At 38.3% G+C, this 13845-nt stretch overlaps 1 protein-coding gene across 1 annotated transcript in view; it reads right to left on the bottom strand.

Annotated features, from left to right (window-relative positions):
- The window catches only part of PRDM4 (PR/SET domain 4), a 48269-nt gene that overhangs the window by 4293 nt on the left and 30131 nt on the right, over positions 1 to 13845 (bottom strand). The gene's annotated exons all lie outside the window — the stretch shown is intronic.

Below are 13845 nucleotides of genomic sequence, written 5' to 3'. Positions count from 1 at the left end.
TACAAATTAATCATACATCTCATTACGAAGGATAAAAACAGGGTCATCTTAATAGATGTAGAAATGATATCTGAAAATTGAATAGCCATTATAAAAATTCAACAAAGTGGGTTAGCAGGAATATACCTCAACTAATAAAGGCCATATATCACAAGTGTGATATGTTCAGTGAAAAGCTCAAAGATTTTCCTCTAAGATCAGAAACAAGACAAAGATGTCCACTCTCCCCACTTTTATTCAACATAGTACTGAAAGCCCTTACCAGAGCAATTAGACTTTGGAAAAAGTAAAACAACCAGGCCAGACCACCAAAAAAACCTGAAACTAATAAAGTTCAGTAAGGTTCCAGTGTACAATAATCAATACACAGAATAGAATATAGTTGTATTTCTATACACTAACAATGAGCTAGCAGAGAAGTTTCTTCATCCCATTTACATTTGCATCAAAAAGAACAAAATAGGAATTTAACCAAACGGGAAGACCTATACACCGAAAACTACAACAACGTCCACACTACCCAAGGTAACCTACAGCAGTACAATCCCTTTCTAAATTTCAGTGGCATTTTTCCCAGAATCCTAAAATCTGTGTGGAACCACAAAAGACCCCAAATAGCCCAAGCAATCTTTTTAAGATTTTATTTTCAAGTAATCTCTACACCCCACATGGGGTTCAAACCCACAACCCCAAGATCAAGAGTAGCACACTCCACTGACTGAGCCAGCCAGGAGCCACCAACCAAAGCAATCTTGAGAACAAGAGCTGGAGGCATCATGCTTTCTGATTTCAAACTATATTACAAAGCTACAGTAATCAAAATAATATGGTATGAGCACGAAAGCAGGTATACAGATCAATGAAACAGAATAGAAAAATTAGAAACAGAAAAGAACATACAATGGGGAAAAGAGTCTCTTCAATAATTGGTGTTGGTTAAACTGGGTATCTACATGCAAAAAAAGAAAAAAACTGGGCCACTATCTTCTACCACATATAAAAACCAACTCTGGATTGAGACTTGACCGTAAGACCTAAAGCTATAAAACTAGAACATAGGTGGTAATCTTGGCATTGGTCTTGGCAATGATTTTCTAGATCTGACACCAAAAACAAAGGCAACAACAATAAAATAAATAGGATAACATCAAATTCAGCTTCTGCACAGTAAAGGAAACCAACAAAATGAAAACACAACCTACACAATGGGAAAAAAATACTTGCAAATCATCTGGTAAGGCATTAGTGTCCAAAGAATTCACACAACTTAATAGCAAGAAAACTTTAAAAATGGGTAGAGGGGCACCTGGGTGGCTCTGTCAGTTGAGCGTCCGACTTCAGCTCAGGTCATGATCTCACAGTTCGTGAGTTCGAGCCCCGCATCAGGCTCTGTGCTGACAGCTTGGAGCCTGGAACCTGTTTTGGATTCTGTGTCTCCCTCTCTCTCTCTGACCCTCCCTCACTCCTGCTGTCTCTCAAAAATAAATAAATGTTAAAAAGAACTTTTTAAAAATGGGTAGAGCACTTGAACACTTTTCAAAAAGATACACAGGTGGCCACAAGTACATGAAAAGGTACTCACCATCACTAATCAAGGAAATGTAAATCAAAACCACAGTGAGACAGTATCTTACATTCATTAGAATGGCTGTTGTCAAAAAGAAATAAAGGTTCCAAGAGTGGAGAAAAGGGAACCTTTCTTTGTGCACTGTAGATGAGAATGTAATTTGGTGCAGCCACTATAGAAAACAGTACATTAGAGGATCCTCAAAAAATAAAAAATAGGACTACCACATGATCCAGCAGTTTTGCTTCTGAGTATTTATGCAAAGGAAACAAAAACACTAAATCAAGAGGATGTCTACACTACCATGTTCATAACAGCTTTATAACATACACACACACTGGAATATTATTCAGCCATAAAAAAAAAATCTTGACATTTGCAACAACATGGATGGACCTTGAGGGCATAAATTATGCTAAGTGAAGTAAGTCTGAGAAAGACAATACCATATGATTTCCCTTGTATGTGGTATCTAATTTTTCTTTTAAATCTGAGCTCAGATACAGAGACCAGATTGGTGGTTGTTACAGGTGGGGGTTGGGTGCAATGAGTGAAGGCGGTCAAAAGGTACAAACTTCCAGTTATAAAGTATGGAGATGTAATGTGCAGCATGGTAACTATAGTTAATAATACTGTATTGTATATTTGAAAGTTGCTAAGAGTAGACTGTGAAAGTTCTCATCACAAGAACATTTGTAAGTATGTATGTGAATTGATATTCGCTAGAATTGTGAACATTGCACACAATATGTACAAAAATCTAATCTTAATGTCCTATAACTGAAACCAGTATAATGTTATATGTCAATTATATCTCAGTTTTAAACAGTGAATGTGAAACAAAGTAAAGATTGCTCTCTGAAGCAAAAGACAGTATATCTTAACTGCTGCTGTCAAGGTCAAACTATATTACTTCTCTCAAATGAACTACTTCTTCCAACACTAACTTCCTCTCCCCCCAAAGGGGTTAAATATAACCAAAAAAGAAATTGTATATGATGACTATATTAAAAGCAAATGAAACAGACGGGAACTCTACAGTAGATTAATTGGGAAGTATTCTAAAACAAAACCTGTAAGGAAATCAGAAAAGCAGAACCGGGCAGAGGGAAGAGCTGAACCATTATGAAGTTTCAACAGATGTCCCTTGCAGATCTCTAGTTCCAAACCTGAAATGACCCTTCATAGAAGTCCTAATTGAGTCACTGTGGCTGAGACATACTCCCATCTCAACTAATCATTTAGTTCAGGCTATCTTCCCAGGCAAGGCAGCTGCCATAAGCTGAGCCGTTTCCAGAGAAAAATTCAGCTGCGAGCAGTCACTAGCCAGTGTATGTGGTACCTCTGGAAAGAGCTTATTCATGAAAAGGATTCTAGGTGGTACATCCCAGCATCCATTACACAGTTCAACATCTATTTCCTCAGATGCTGGATGGAAATACAGGTCATAGAAAGCCCAGAGGTACTGAGGAAAGAAGTCATTGAGAAAATAACGCACCAATAGTCAGGAGAAAACCTAAAACCCAGAAAAGAACCTGGCATTTGGGACAATTTATTCCTTAAGAATATTGTGGATTCCAGAAAGTGGCTAAGGGCCTGAGAAAAAGTATAGATTTTTTTTTTTTTTAACCATGCAGTGCTAGTGGGAAACAAAACTGGTATCGAGAAGGATCAAGTAGGTGGTGCTTGAATACCCGCCCCCCCTCCCCAAGGCTTTGAGTTGGCCTAGAGCTAATGACTAACTAGAAACTGTTCCTCCGACAAACCGAAGTCCAGCTTTAAATCTTCTGAATTATAATTCATTACTGTAATCCAGGATTACTCTTACCCTTAGCTGCCTACCAAAAATGTAAATCTTCTCTGGAGGGGGGCGCCTGGGTGGCGCAGTCGGTTAAGCGTCCGACTTCAGCCAGGTCACGATCTCGCGGTCCGTGAGTTTGAGCCCCGCGTCAGGCTCTGGGCTGATGGCTCGGAGCCTGGAGCCTGTTTCCGATTCTGTGTCTCCCTCTCTCTCTGCCCCTCCCCCATTCATGCTCTGTCTCTCTCTGTCCCAAAAATAAATAAAAAACGTTGAAAAAAAAAAAATCTTCTCTGGAGGAAGAAAATGTCATATTGGGCCACACACTTTTATTATAATTTTTGACATGTACTAATCAGGGCATGAAAATAACCATGTACATAAGGAAATAAAACACAACTGTAAACTGAAAAATACAGACACTAGGAACATACAAGAGATCTAAATAAAGGCCCTACCAGAAACATATTTTGCAATATGGTCAAGTAAATTTAAAAATTGAGAATTTTGACCAAAAACTAGAAATTGAATCTTAAAATGGAAAATCTGGAACTAAAAGGTATATAATATGAGAAATGGAAAACTCAGTAAGTGGCATTAACAACAAATTAGATAAAACAAAAGAGAAGCAAAAGGCCATGTAATTTCTCTGAGAAGGAAAAGCTAATAGTACAGAAGAAATATGTGTAAAAATACTGGCTAAAAAGTTTCCAAAACTAATGACATCAAACCAGATTTGGAAGAACCACTAACCCCAAACAGAACAGACCAAAGAAAACCACATCTAGACGTACTGTGGTAAACTAAAAGCTAAAGCAAAGGTAAGGCACAGCCATGTGAGGCACGAAGGAGTGTATTATCTTGAAAGGAGCAACAATTCAACTCCTGGATGACTTCTTAACAAAACTATGGAAGTTGGAAGATAATGTATAGATTCAAAGTGCTATAAAAAATAGCAGCCAAATTTTAATACTAAGTGAAAGTATGCTTTATGAAAACAAGTGAAAGTTTTTTCAGATAAATAAAATGAGAGTACTTCCTATTAGGAGACCCACATCAGAATAAGTGGAACAGGCAAATATTAAAATATACCAAAGAAAAATAATTCTATGATAAAGAGAAACCTTTAACCAAAGAATGAAAATGCCCAGAAGTATACTTAGCCATAAGGTGTTTCCTGATTACTCTGACCTAAAACCAGGGTTGGCAAAGTTCCAAAAATTTTCCAAAAAGTAGACATTCCTTTTAGCTATCTAGTTGCATCTGTCACTACACTTAACTCTGTTGTGGCACAAAAAATCCATAAATGGAAACCTTAAAAAACAGGCTGTACATTCATTCTCAAACACCGAATGCCTATCCTGTGCCTACTGCCATATAGAGCACGGGAGATTCAGTGTGAATAAGAAAAGTCTTTGCTCTCTAGCTAAGGGACAAAAGTTCTCTTAGGGGACCCGATCCTAACTTAGTCAGATAAAAGAGCTATCAGTCCATGAACCATTAATATTTCCTGTGTGATTCAGGAATATGACTTCAAGCAACACCCCGTCTCCTGACCCAGGCCTTTTGCGTGGCCTCAGTTCTGGCAGCAGTGGTGGCAGCAAGTTGTATTTCACAAGCAGGCCAATATACTCCTTTAAAACAGGCCCGACGCAGCCAGCGACCAAACACTGCCCACAACAGGCAAAGAGAGCCACAGCAGACAACTGGGCTGAAAGAAAAAGAGGCCAGGACTCAACAGCAGGGCACACGCAACACACACGGGAGACACTCCCTGAAGTGCCGGGTACTGGGGAACAGGAGACACTGCATGGCAAGGCACTACCGGACCTCGTCTTCATAAGGCCATTCCTTTCAAGAGCAAAAGATCTCCATCTTTTGATTTCCTAACACACAGAAGCAGAGAAGTAGACAACATGAGGTGACAGAGGAGTATGTCCCAAATGAAAGAACAGGACCAAATCACACAAAAGACCTAAGCAAAACAGATATAAGTAACGTGCCTGATGGAGAATTTAAAGTAATAATCGTAAAGGTACTCACTGGACTTGGGAAAAGAGTAGAGAACATGAGTGATATCCTTAACAAAGAGATAAAAAAGAACCAATCAGAGATGAACACCATAAATGAAATTAAAAATACACTTGATGGAATAAATAGCAGGCTACAGGAAGCAGAGGAATAAATTAAAGACCTGGGAGACAGAGTAATGGAAAGTAAACTGAGCAAATGAGAGAGAGAAAGAAAATTATGCAAATTGAGAACGGTCTTAAGGAGCTCAGTGACTCCATTAAACATAATAGCATTCGCATTATAGGAAGGACAGAGAGAAAAGGAGGCAGAAAATTTATTTGAAGAAATAATAGCTGAAAACTTCCCTAATCTGGAATGATATTCATATCCAGGTGGCACAGAGATTACCCTAAAAACAAACAAACAAAAAAACCCAAGGAGATCCACAATAAGACACATAGTAATTAAAATGGCAAAAAGCAGTAACAAAGACAAAAATTTAAGTAGCAGGAGACCGTTACATACAAGGGAAATCCCATATGGCTCTCAGTGGATTTTTTTCAGCAGAAAATTTGCAGGCCAAAAGGCAATGATAGAATATGTTCACAGTGCTGAAAGGGAAAAATCTGCAGCCAAGAATACCCTATCCAGCAAGGCTATCATTCAGATTAGAAGGAGAGAGAGTTTCTCAAAAATTAAACAAGTCCATGACCACTAAACCAGCTCTACAAGAAATATTAAAGGCGACTCTTTGAATGGAAAGACCATAAGTGAGAGTATGAAAAGTAAAAAAAACACAAAAGCAGGAATAATAAACATTTCTGTAAAAATCAGTCAAGAGATTCATAAAATAAAAGGATGTAAAATATGATGCCATCTACCTAAAACGTGGGTGTAGGGGAGAGGAGGAAAGAATGGGTTCAAACTTAAGCAACCATCAACTTCATATAGACTGCTATATGCAGAAGATGTATGCAAATCTAATACTAACTACAAATCAAAAAGCAGTAATAGATATGCAAAGAATAAAGAGAAAGCAGTCCAAATATATCACTAAAGAACGCCCATATACCATGAAAGAGAGCAAGAGAAGGATCAGGGGGAAAAAAAACAACTACAAAAACCACCACAAACAAGTAACAAAATGGCAATAAATACACATCTATCAATTTCTTTGAGGTGCCTGGCTGGCTCCGTTGGTAGAACGTGAGACTATTAATCTCAGGGTCAGAGTTTGAGCCCCATGTTGGGTGTATAGCTTACTTTTTAAAAAAATTAAATAGTGGAAAAAAATACTTTGAATGTAAGTGGACTGAACACCCCAATCAAAGGACATAAGGTGACAAAATATATTTAAAAAAAAAAAGACCAACTATATGCTGTCTACAAGATACTCATTTCAGACCTAAAGACACCTGCAGATGGACAGTAAGGAAATGAAGAAACATTTGTCATGCAAATGGATGTCAAAAGAAAACCAGGGTAGCAATGCTTCTTTCAGGCAAAATACTTATTTTAAGGTTTTATTTTTAAGTAATCTCTACACCCAGTGTGTGTGGGGCTTGAACTCACAACCCTGAAATCAAGAGTCCCATGTTCTACCAATTGAGCCAGACAGGCACCCCCAAACAAAATAGACTTTAAGGGGCAACTGGGTGGTTCACTCAGTTAAGCATCCGACTTCAGCTCAGGTCATGATCTCGCGGTTTGTGAGTTCGAGCCCCACATCAGGCTCTGTGCTGACAGCTCAGAGCCTGGAGCCTGCCTCAGATTCTGTGTCTCCCTCTGTCTTTCTGCCCCTCCCCTGCTCTCTCTCTCTCTCTCTCTCAAAAATAAATAAATGTAAAAAAAAAGTTTTTTAAAGAAAACAGTCCCATTTACAATTATGCCAAAAACAATAAAATATATAGGAATAAACTTAACCAATTAGAAGTGAAAGACTTGGAAAACTATAAAACACTGATGAAAGAAATTGAAGATGGGGTACCTGGGTGGCTCGGTCAGTTAAGTATCTTACTTTGGCTTAGGTCATGCTCTCACAGTTTGTGGGTTTGAGCCCCACATCAGACTCTGCTGACAGGATAGAGCCTGCTTCAGATCCTCTGTCTCCTTCTCTCTCTGCCCCTCCCTTGCTCGTACTCTCTCTCTCTCAAAAATAAATAAACATAAAAAAAGAAATAAATTGAAGACAACGTACACACAAAAAAATGGAAAGACATTCCATGCTCATGGATTGAAAGAATATTGTTAAACTGACATACTACCCAAAGCGATCTACAGATTTAATGCAATCTCTATCAAAATACCAACAGCATTTTTCACAGAATTAGAATAAACAATCCTAAAATTTGTATGGAACCACCAAAGACCCAAAATATCCAAAGAAATCTTGAAAAAGCAAAAAGAAGCCAGATATTACAAAGCTGTAGTAATCAAAACTGTGGTACTGGCATAAAAATAAACACATAGATCAATAGAACAGACAAGAAAACACAGAATTATATGGTCAATTAATCTTTGACAAAGGAGGAAAGAATATACAATGAGAAAAGGACAGCCTCTTCAACAAATGGGGGTGGGAAAACTGGACAGCTACATGCAAAAGAATGAAAACGGACCACTTTCTTACACCATATACAAAAATAAAACTCTAAATGGATTAAAGACTTAAATGTGAGACCTGAAGCCGTAAAAATCCTAGAAAAGAGCATTGGCAATAATTTCTCTGACATTGGCTATAGCAACATTTTTCTAGGTATGTCTCCGAGGCAAGGGAAGTAAAAGCAAAAATAAACTGTTGGGACTACATCAAAATAAAAAGCTTCCGCACAGCAAAGGAAACAATCAATGAAACAAAAAAGACAACCTACTGAATGGAAGAAGATATTGGCAAATGACACATCTGATAAGGGGTTAGTATTCAAAATATATAACCAACTTATACAACTTAACACCCAAAAAACACATAATCCAATTTGAAAATGAGTAGAAAACATGAACAGACATTTCTCCAAAGGTGGCATCCAGATGGCCAAGAAACACATGAAAAGATGCTCAATATCACTCATCATCACAGAAATGCAAATCAAAGCTAAAATGAGATACCACCTCAGACCTGTCAGAATGGCTAAAATCAAAATCGTAAGAAACAGTTAAGTGTTGGCAAGACTGTGGAGAACAAGGAACCCTTATGTACTGTAGGGAATGCCACTGTGGAAAACAGTGGAGGTTCCTCAAAAAGTTAACAATTACCCTGCAACTCAGTAATCACACTACTGGGTATTTACCAAAACACAAAACAAAACAACAAAAACCACTAACTCAAAAGGATATATGGGGGTGTCTGGGTGGCTCAGTCGGTTGAGCATCTGACTTCGGCTCAGGCAGGTCATGATCTCATGGTTCATGGGTTCGAGCCCCACGTCGGGCTCTGTGCTGACAGCTCAGAGCCTAGAGCCTGCTTGGGATACTGTCTCCCTTTCTCTCTGCTCCTCCCCTGCTCACCTCTGTCTCTGTCTCTCAAAAATGAATAAATATTTTAAAAAGAATGTTTAAAGGATATACGCACTCTTGTTTATTGCAGCATTATTTACAATAGCCAGATTATGGAAGCAGCCCAAGTGTCTGTTGATAGGTGAATGGATAAGGAAGATATGGTAGGTATACATATATACAGTGGAATATTCTACCACACAATGGAATAAAATCTTTACTTTTGCAACAACATGGATGGTGCTAGAGAGTATAATGCTAAGCAAATAAGTCAGAGAAAGACAAATACCATACATACAATTTCACTCATATGTAGAATTTCAGAAACAAAAACAAAATAAAAACATGACAACTCCAAAAACACACTCTTAACTATAGAGAACTGATGGTTACCAGAGGGAAGATGGGTGGGGGGATGGGTGAAATAGGTAATGAGTATTAAAGACTACACTTATCATTATGAGCACCGAGTAATTGTATAAATGTTGAATCACTATATTGTGCATCTGAAACTAACACAACACTGTATATTAACTATACTGGAATTAAAATTAAAAACTTAAGAAAGAGTAGAGGAATATACATTATGCAAGTACCAAAATTAATGTGGTATGGCTATTTTGCTATCAAAATAGACTTTAAGGAAAGACACATCATAAAGACAGCATCCTTTTTATTTTCTTTTTTTATGTTTATTTATTTTTAGAGAGACAGAGTGAGAGTGGGGGAGGGACAGAGAGAGAGAATCCAAAGCAGGCTCCAGGCTCTGAGCTGTCAGCACAGAACCCAACACGGGGCTCAAACTCATGAGCTGTGAGATCATGACCCGAGCCAAAGTCAGACACTCAACCAACTGAGCCACCCTGGCACCCCAAGACAGCATCCTTCTTATAACAATAAAAAGATTGGTCCCACAAGATACATTTCTAGATTTTTAAACATTCAGAAACATAGTTTTAAAATATGTAAAGCAAAAATGACAGAAAAAGAGAAATAGACAAATGTACAATCAGAGTGGGAGAACTTAATATATACCTTTCTTGGTAACTGATTTAACAAGGAAACAAAAAAGTAAGTTGATTATCAAGTTAACTATCAAGTTGACTTAACAGCTATTCATAGAACAATGTACCCCAAAATAACAGAACACACATTCTTTTCAAGTATGAAAGGAACATTTCCCAAAATAGTCCCAATACAGGGCCATTAAGCAAATATAAACAAATTTTAAAGAACTGAAATTATTCAGAGTATGTTTTCTGATCATGGCATTAACCTAGAAATCAATTTGAAAAGAAACTAGAAAACTCCTGAAAATTTGGAAATTCAGGAATTCATGTATAAATAATCTAAGTAGACTGTCTAAGGAGAAAGCACAGCAGAAATTAGAAAACATTTTTAACTGAATGACAATGAACGTAAGGCTCGTAACATCTTGTAGAATGTAACTACAACTGTATCAAAGAGATGACTTTCAGCCTCAAATGCCTATTAGAAAAGTCAGTTTTCAGTAGTCCTCGTAAGATGAAAAAGAACAGCAATTTAAATCCAAAAATGTAGAGAGAAGGAAATAATAGAAGAAAATCATGTCATAGAAAACAAACATACACTACAGAAAATCACCAAAGCAAAAAATAGATACTTTAGAATGCTAAGATAATTGATAAACCTATGAGCTGTAGTGATCACAAAAAAACACACGTTATCAACATCAAGAGCAAAAAGAAGGGACCTTACAGGTCCTATAGACATTGATAAGATATAGAACTGCACGTAACTAAATCTGAACATGTTTAGAAAATGGGCAAGTTCCTAGAAAAGCATAGTTTACTAGAACTGATACAAGAAAAAATGGAAAACCTTAATATTGAGGCAAACTTCATATTCCTATCCAACTGCCTAACAGACATATACGCTAGGTCAGAGAACCAGGAATTATCCATGACTGTCCCGATTAGTATCTTCCCTCTGGTAGCCAGAAGCAGAGTCTGAGCCAGTTACTGATTTACAGCACACAGTTTGGACTGTGTTGGACTCACAGTTTCAACAGATTTCTTAAATGAAAATTATTATATTTCAGTGGGAAAAGTACAATCCCGAAACAGGGAATGGTGATACTTGAGAGAATTCCAATAGTGTAACTCCAAGTACCCCAACAGGAGCTCCTCCTCCTCCCCTATCTAATGAGAATGGTTGACTTTCTTGAATACCCTCTAATGACCACACCCAAATAAAATTCCAATTCTCGTTTGCCATTCATACACCTCTTACTGCCTCTGACCTCTGACTAAGCCAAACCCTGGAAAAGAAGGCTGACATATTAAGAGAGTTGCAACAACTTTCTAGCTCTTGAGGAATACATGTCAAAAAAATTCTGAGGATACTAAGCCAGGGGAAGAAAAACATAGTTTAGATCAAGCTGAATTGATTGAGTACATCTCATAGCAAGTGATCAAAGGTGAAGATCTAACACCATTCCAGCACAATTCTGTGTCCCATCTTCTAACAGTAGCTGGGTTCTCGCTGCCTTGAAACGCACCCAGCTCATATAACTAAAACTAAGATCACATTTCCTTGAGGATATGTTTCCTGCAATATTTCTGATACCAATTACTTAATCAATATTTGTATTTTCAAACAACAGAATCTCCTCAATCTAGTTTAAGCAGTATCGTAAACTCACAGTATCATTGAAAACGTTCGATAGGATTCTAGGCTGGATTCTAGGAATGTCTCCCAATCCCATAACTGTAGAAGTAAACTCGCCAGGCGCAACAGCTGCTTTTATGACCAAGGAGCTACCTGCCACGTCAGAAAACCTCCATCCATCACAGCCACTAGCTCCCAGATCACATCACCCTTGGTAAGAGCCAAGCCTGCATAATAAACAGATGCCTCAGGCCTTGCTTCTCTCCCCACCTAACTCAGTTCTGAATCAAAATCTCATACAAGTCATCTGATCAGAGGAACTTTGGTTTTGTTTGGCATCTTAGCTCTGGAGGAGTCTGGGAAGCAGGTTTTAGCTTTAGCATAGCACAGGAAAGTATAAAACGGGACTGACAATCTATAGTATATTCTTTATACAATTCAGGGTTTTTTAAATATTAGATAGATAGATAGATAGATAGATAATAGAAGGTTAGACAACATACTTTTTCACTTAATATATTTTGGAGATAATTCTATGTTAACATATGGATTACGTCATCCTTTTAGATAGCAGCACTGTAATGCTTCATATGGATGTGCCATAACTTACTCAACATCACCTTTCTGGAGGATACTTAGGTTTCTTCCATCTTTACTGTTTAAAACAATGATGTAGTTCTTCATCCTAACCACACACCTGTAACAAAGGCCTAGGATGCTGTCCATACGTTTTGTTTTTTCCTTCCTTTTTAGAAGCTTGCAATTGGGTTTCCTGGTCAGAGCCATTGTTTTTACTTACACATGCACCTCTCCCCTTGCCACCCTTAAGGTCTAACATGTTCCTTTCCCAAAGAGAATATATGCTGACACGCTTACTTGCATTTGGGGAATTTCAGATACAAAATAGCCTGGTTCACTTTCTTTTTGCTGCAGCATATCTGAGTCAGTCATCTTGAAAAAGTCCCTAATAGAGCACTGTGTCCTCTCCCACGCTTTTGAATAATTCATCTTTCGTAGAGTGCCAGTTCTCTAAGCCAATTAAGAACAGTGGCTCACAAAGGCATTCTCTGTTTATAAAAATGCATTTCACAACCCCAGGGTAAACATACAACTACTACAGGGAGAGTGTGATGCCCACTGAAATGAGCAGTCACATCATCAGATTAACATGAAAAAGAAGCTAGAAGAGAAATATACACATTTTAAGAAATGCTCCCAGGTAGCAAATCATTGAATATGAAATGCAGAAAATTGTAATTTTTCTGAACTTCATTTTCACCATTTATAAAATGGGATAAAACCCACTTTCATAACGCTCCTTAAGGACTAAACAAACATTAAACTAAAATAGCCTACTACTACTGGGGTGCCTGAGTGGCTCAGTCGGTTAAGCATCCGACTTCAGCCTCAGGTCATGATCTCACAGTTCCAGCTCAGGTCACGAGCTCACAGTTTGTGAGTTTGAGCCCCGTGTCGGGCTCTGTGTTGATAGCTTGGAGCTCAGAGCCTGGAGCTCGGAGCCTGGAGCCTGCTTCAGATTCTGTGTCTCCCTCTCTCTCTGCCCTTCCCCTGCTTGCTCGCTTGCTCGCTCTCTCTCCCTCTCTCTCCCTCTCAGAAATAAACATTGAAGAAAAACCTAATAAAATACACTAGCACTATTAGACACTAGATGTACAAGTAAATGTGTCAAAATGCCCTAGGTCCATGTTAGCTAAGAAGGGCTGTAAGTTGTCTATTGACCAACTTTTCCTAACATTAGTACCTTTCTCCTTAAGTGATTTTCTCTTATTCTGGCTATAAACTGATTATATGTTCGTCCTACCCCAAAGCCCATCTTCCAGCCTGTGCCTCAGCAGGTACGCAGCCAGGACAAAAGGGCAGGGGGAGGTGCTCCAGCAGAGACCAGAGACCAAAGCATGCTTTTCATGAGTTCCCTAATTCGTGTATACACATATGCTTTGTGTAGTAGAATAGTTTAGATTTTGTGATTTCCTTGCAAGACTTGTAACCTGGATATATGCCATGGTGAGACCCCAACTTTCACCGAGCCACTGCTGAAGAACCAACAAGGCACACACAACCGCTTACTAGCCGTGGAACCGTGTGCCACATAATTCTGCACCTCAGCCTCTTCTTACGTAAAAATCATCACAGGTCACCGTGCAGAGTAAATGTTATTTCTAACGCATTTAGAACAATGCCTGCCACAAGGAAACAGTATCACTGTAATCAAAAATAAAATAATCAAAAAGCAGCTATTGATTTGGTAAGCTAGGTATTCTCTAAAATTTTTAGTCCTGGATCTCAAATGCATCGCCCCATCTTC

The sequence above is a fragment of the Neofelis nebulosa genome, chromosome 8 (genome assembly GCF_028018385.1).
Source record: "Neofelis nebulosa isolate mNeoNeb1 chromosome 8, mNeoNeb1.pri, whole genome shotgun sequence".
Classification (NCBI taxonomy): Eukaryota; Metazoa; Chordata; class Mammalia; order Carnivora; family Felidae; genus Neofelis; species Neofelis nebulosa.
The sequence above is the reverse complement of the archived record's forward strand: the minus strand, read 5'-3'. Positions and strand labels throughout refer to the sequence as shown.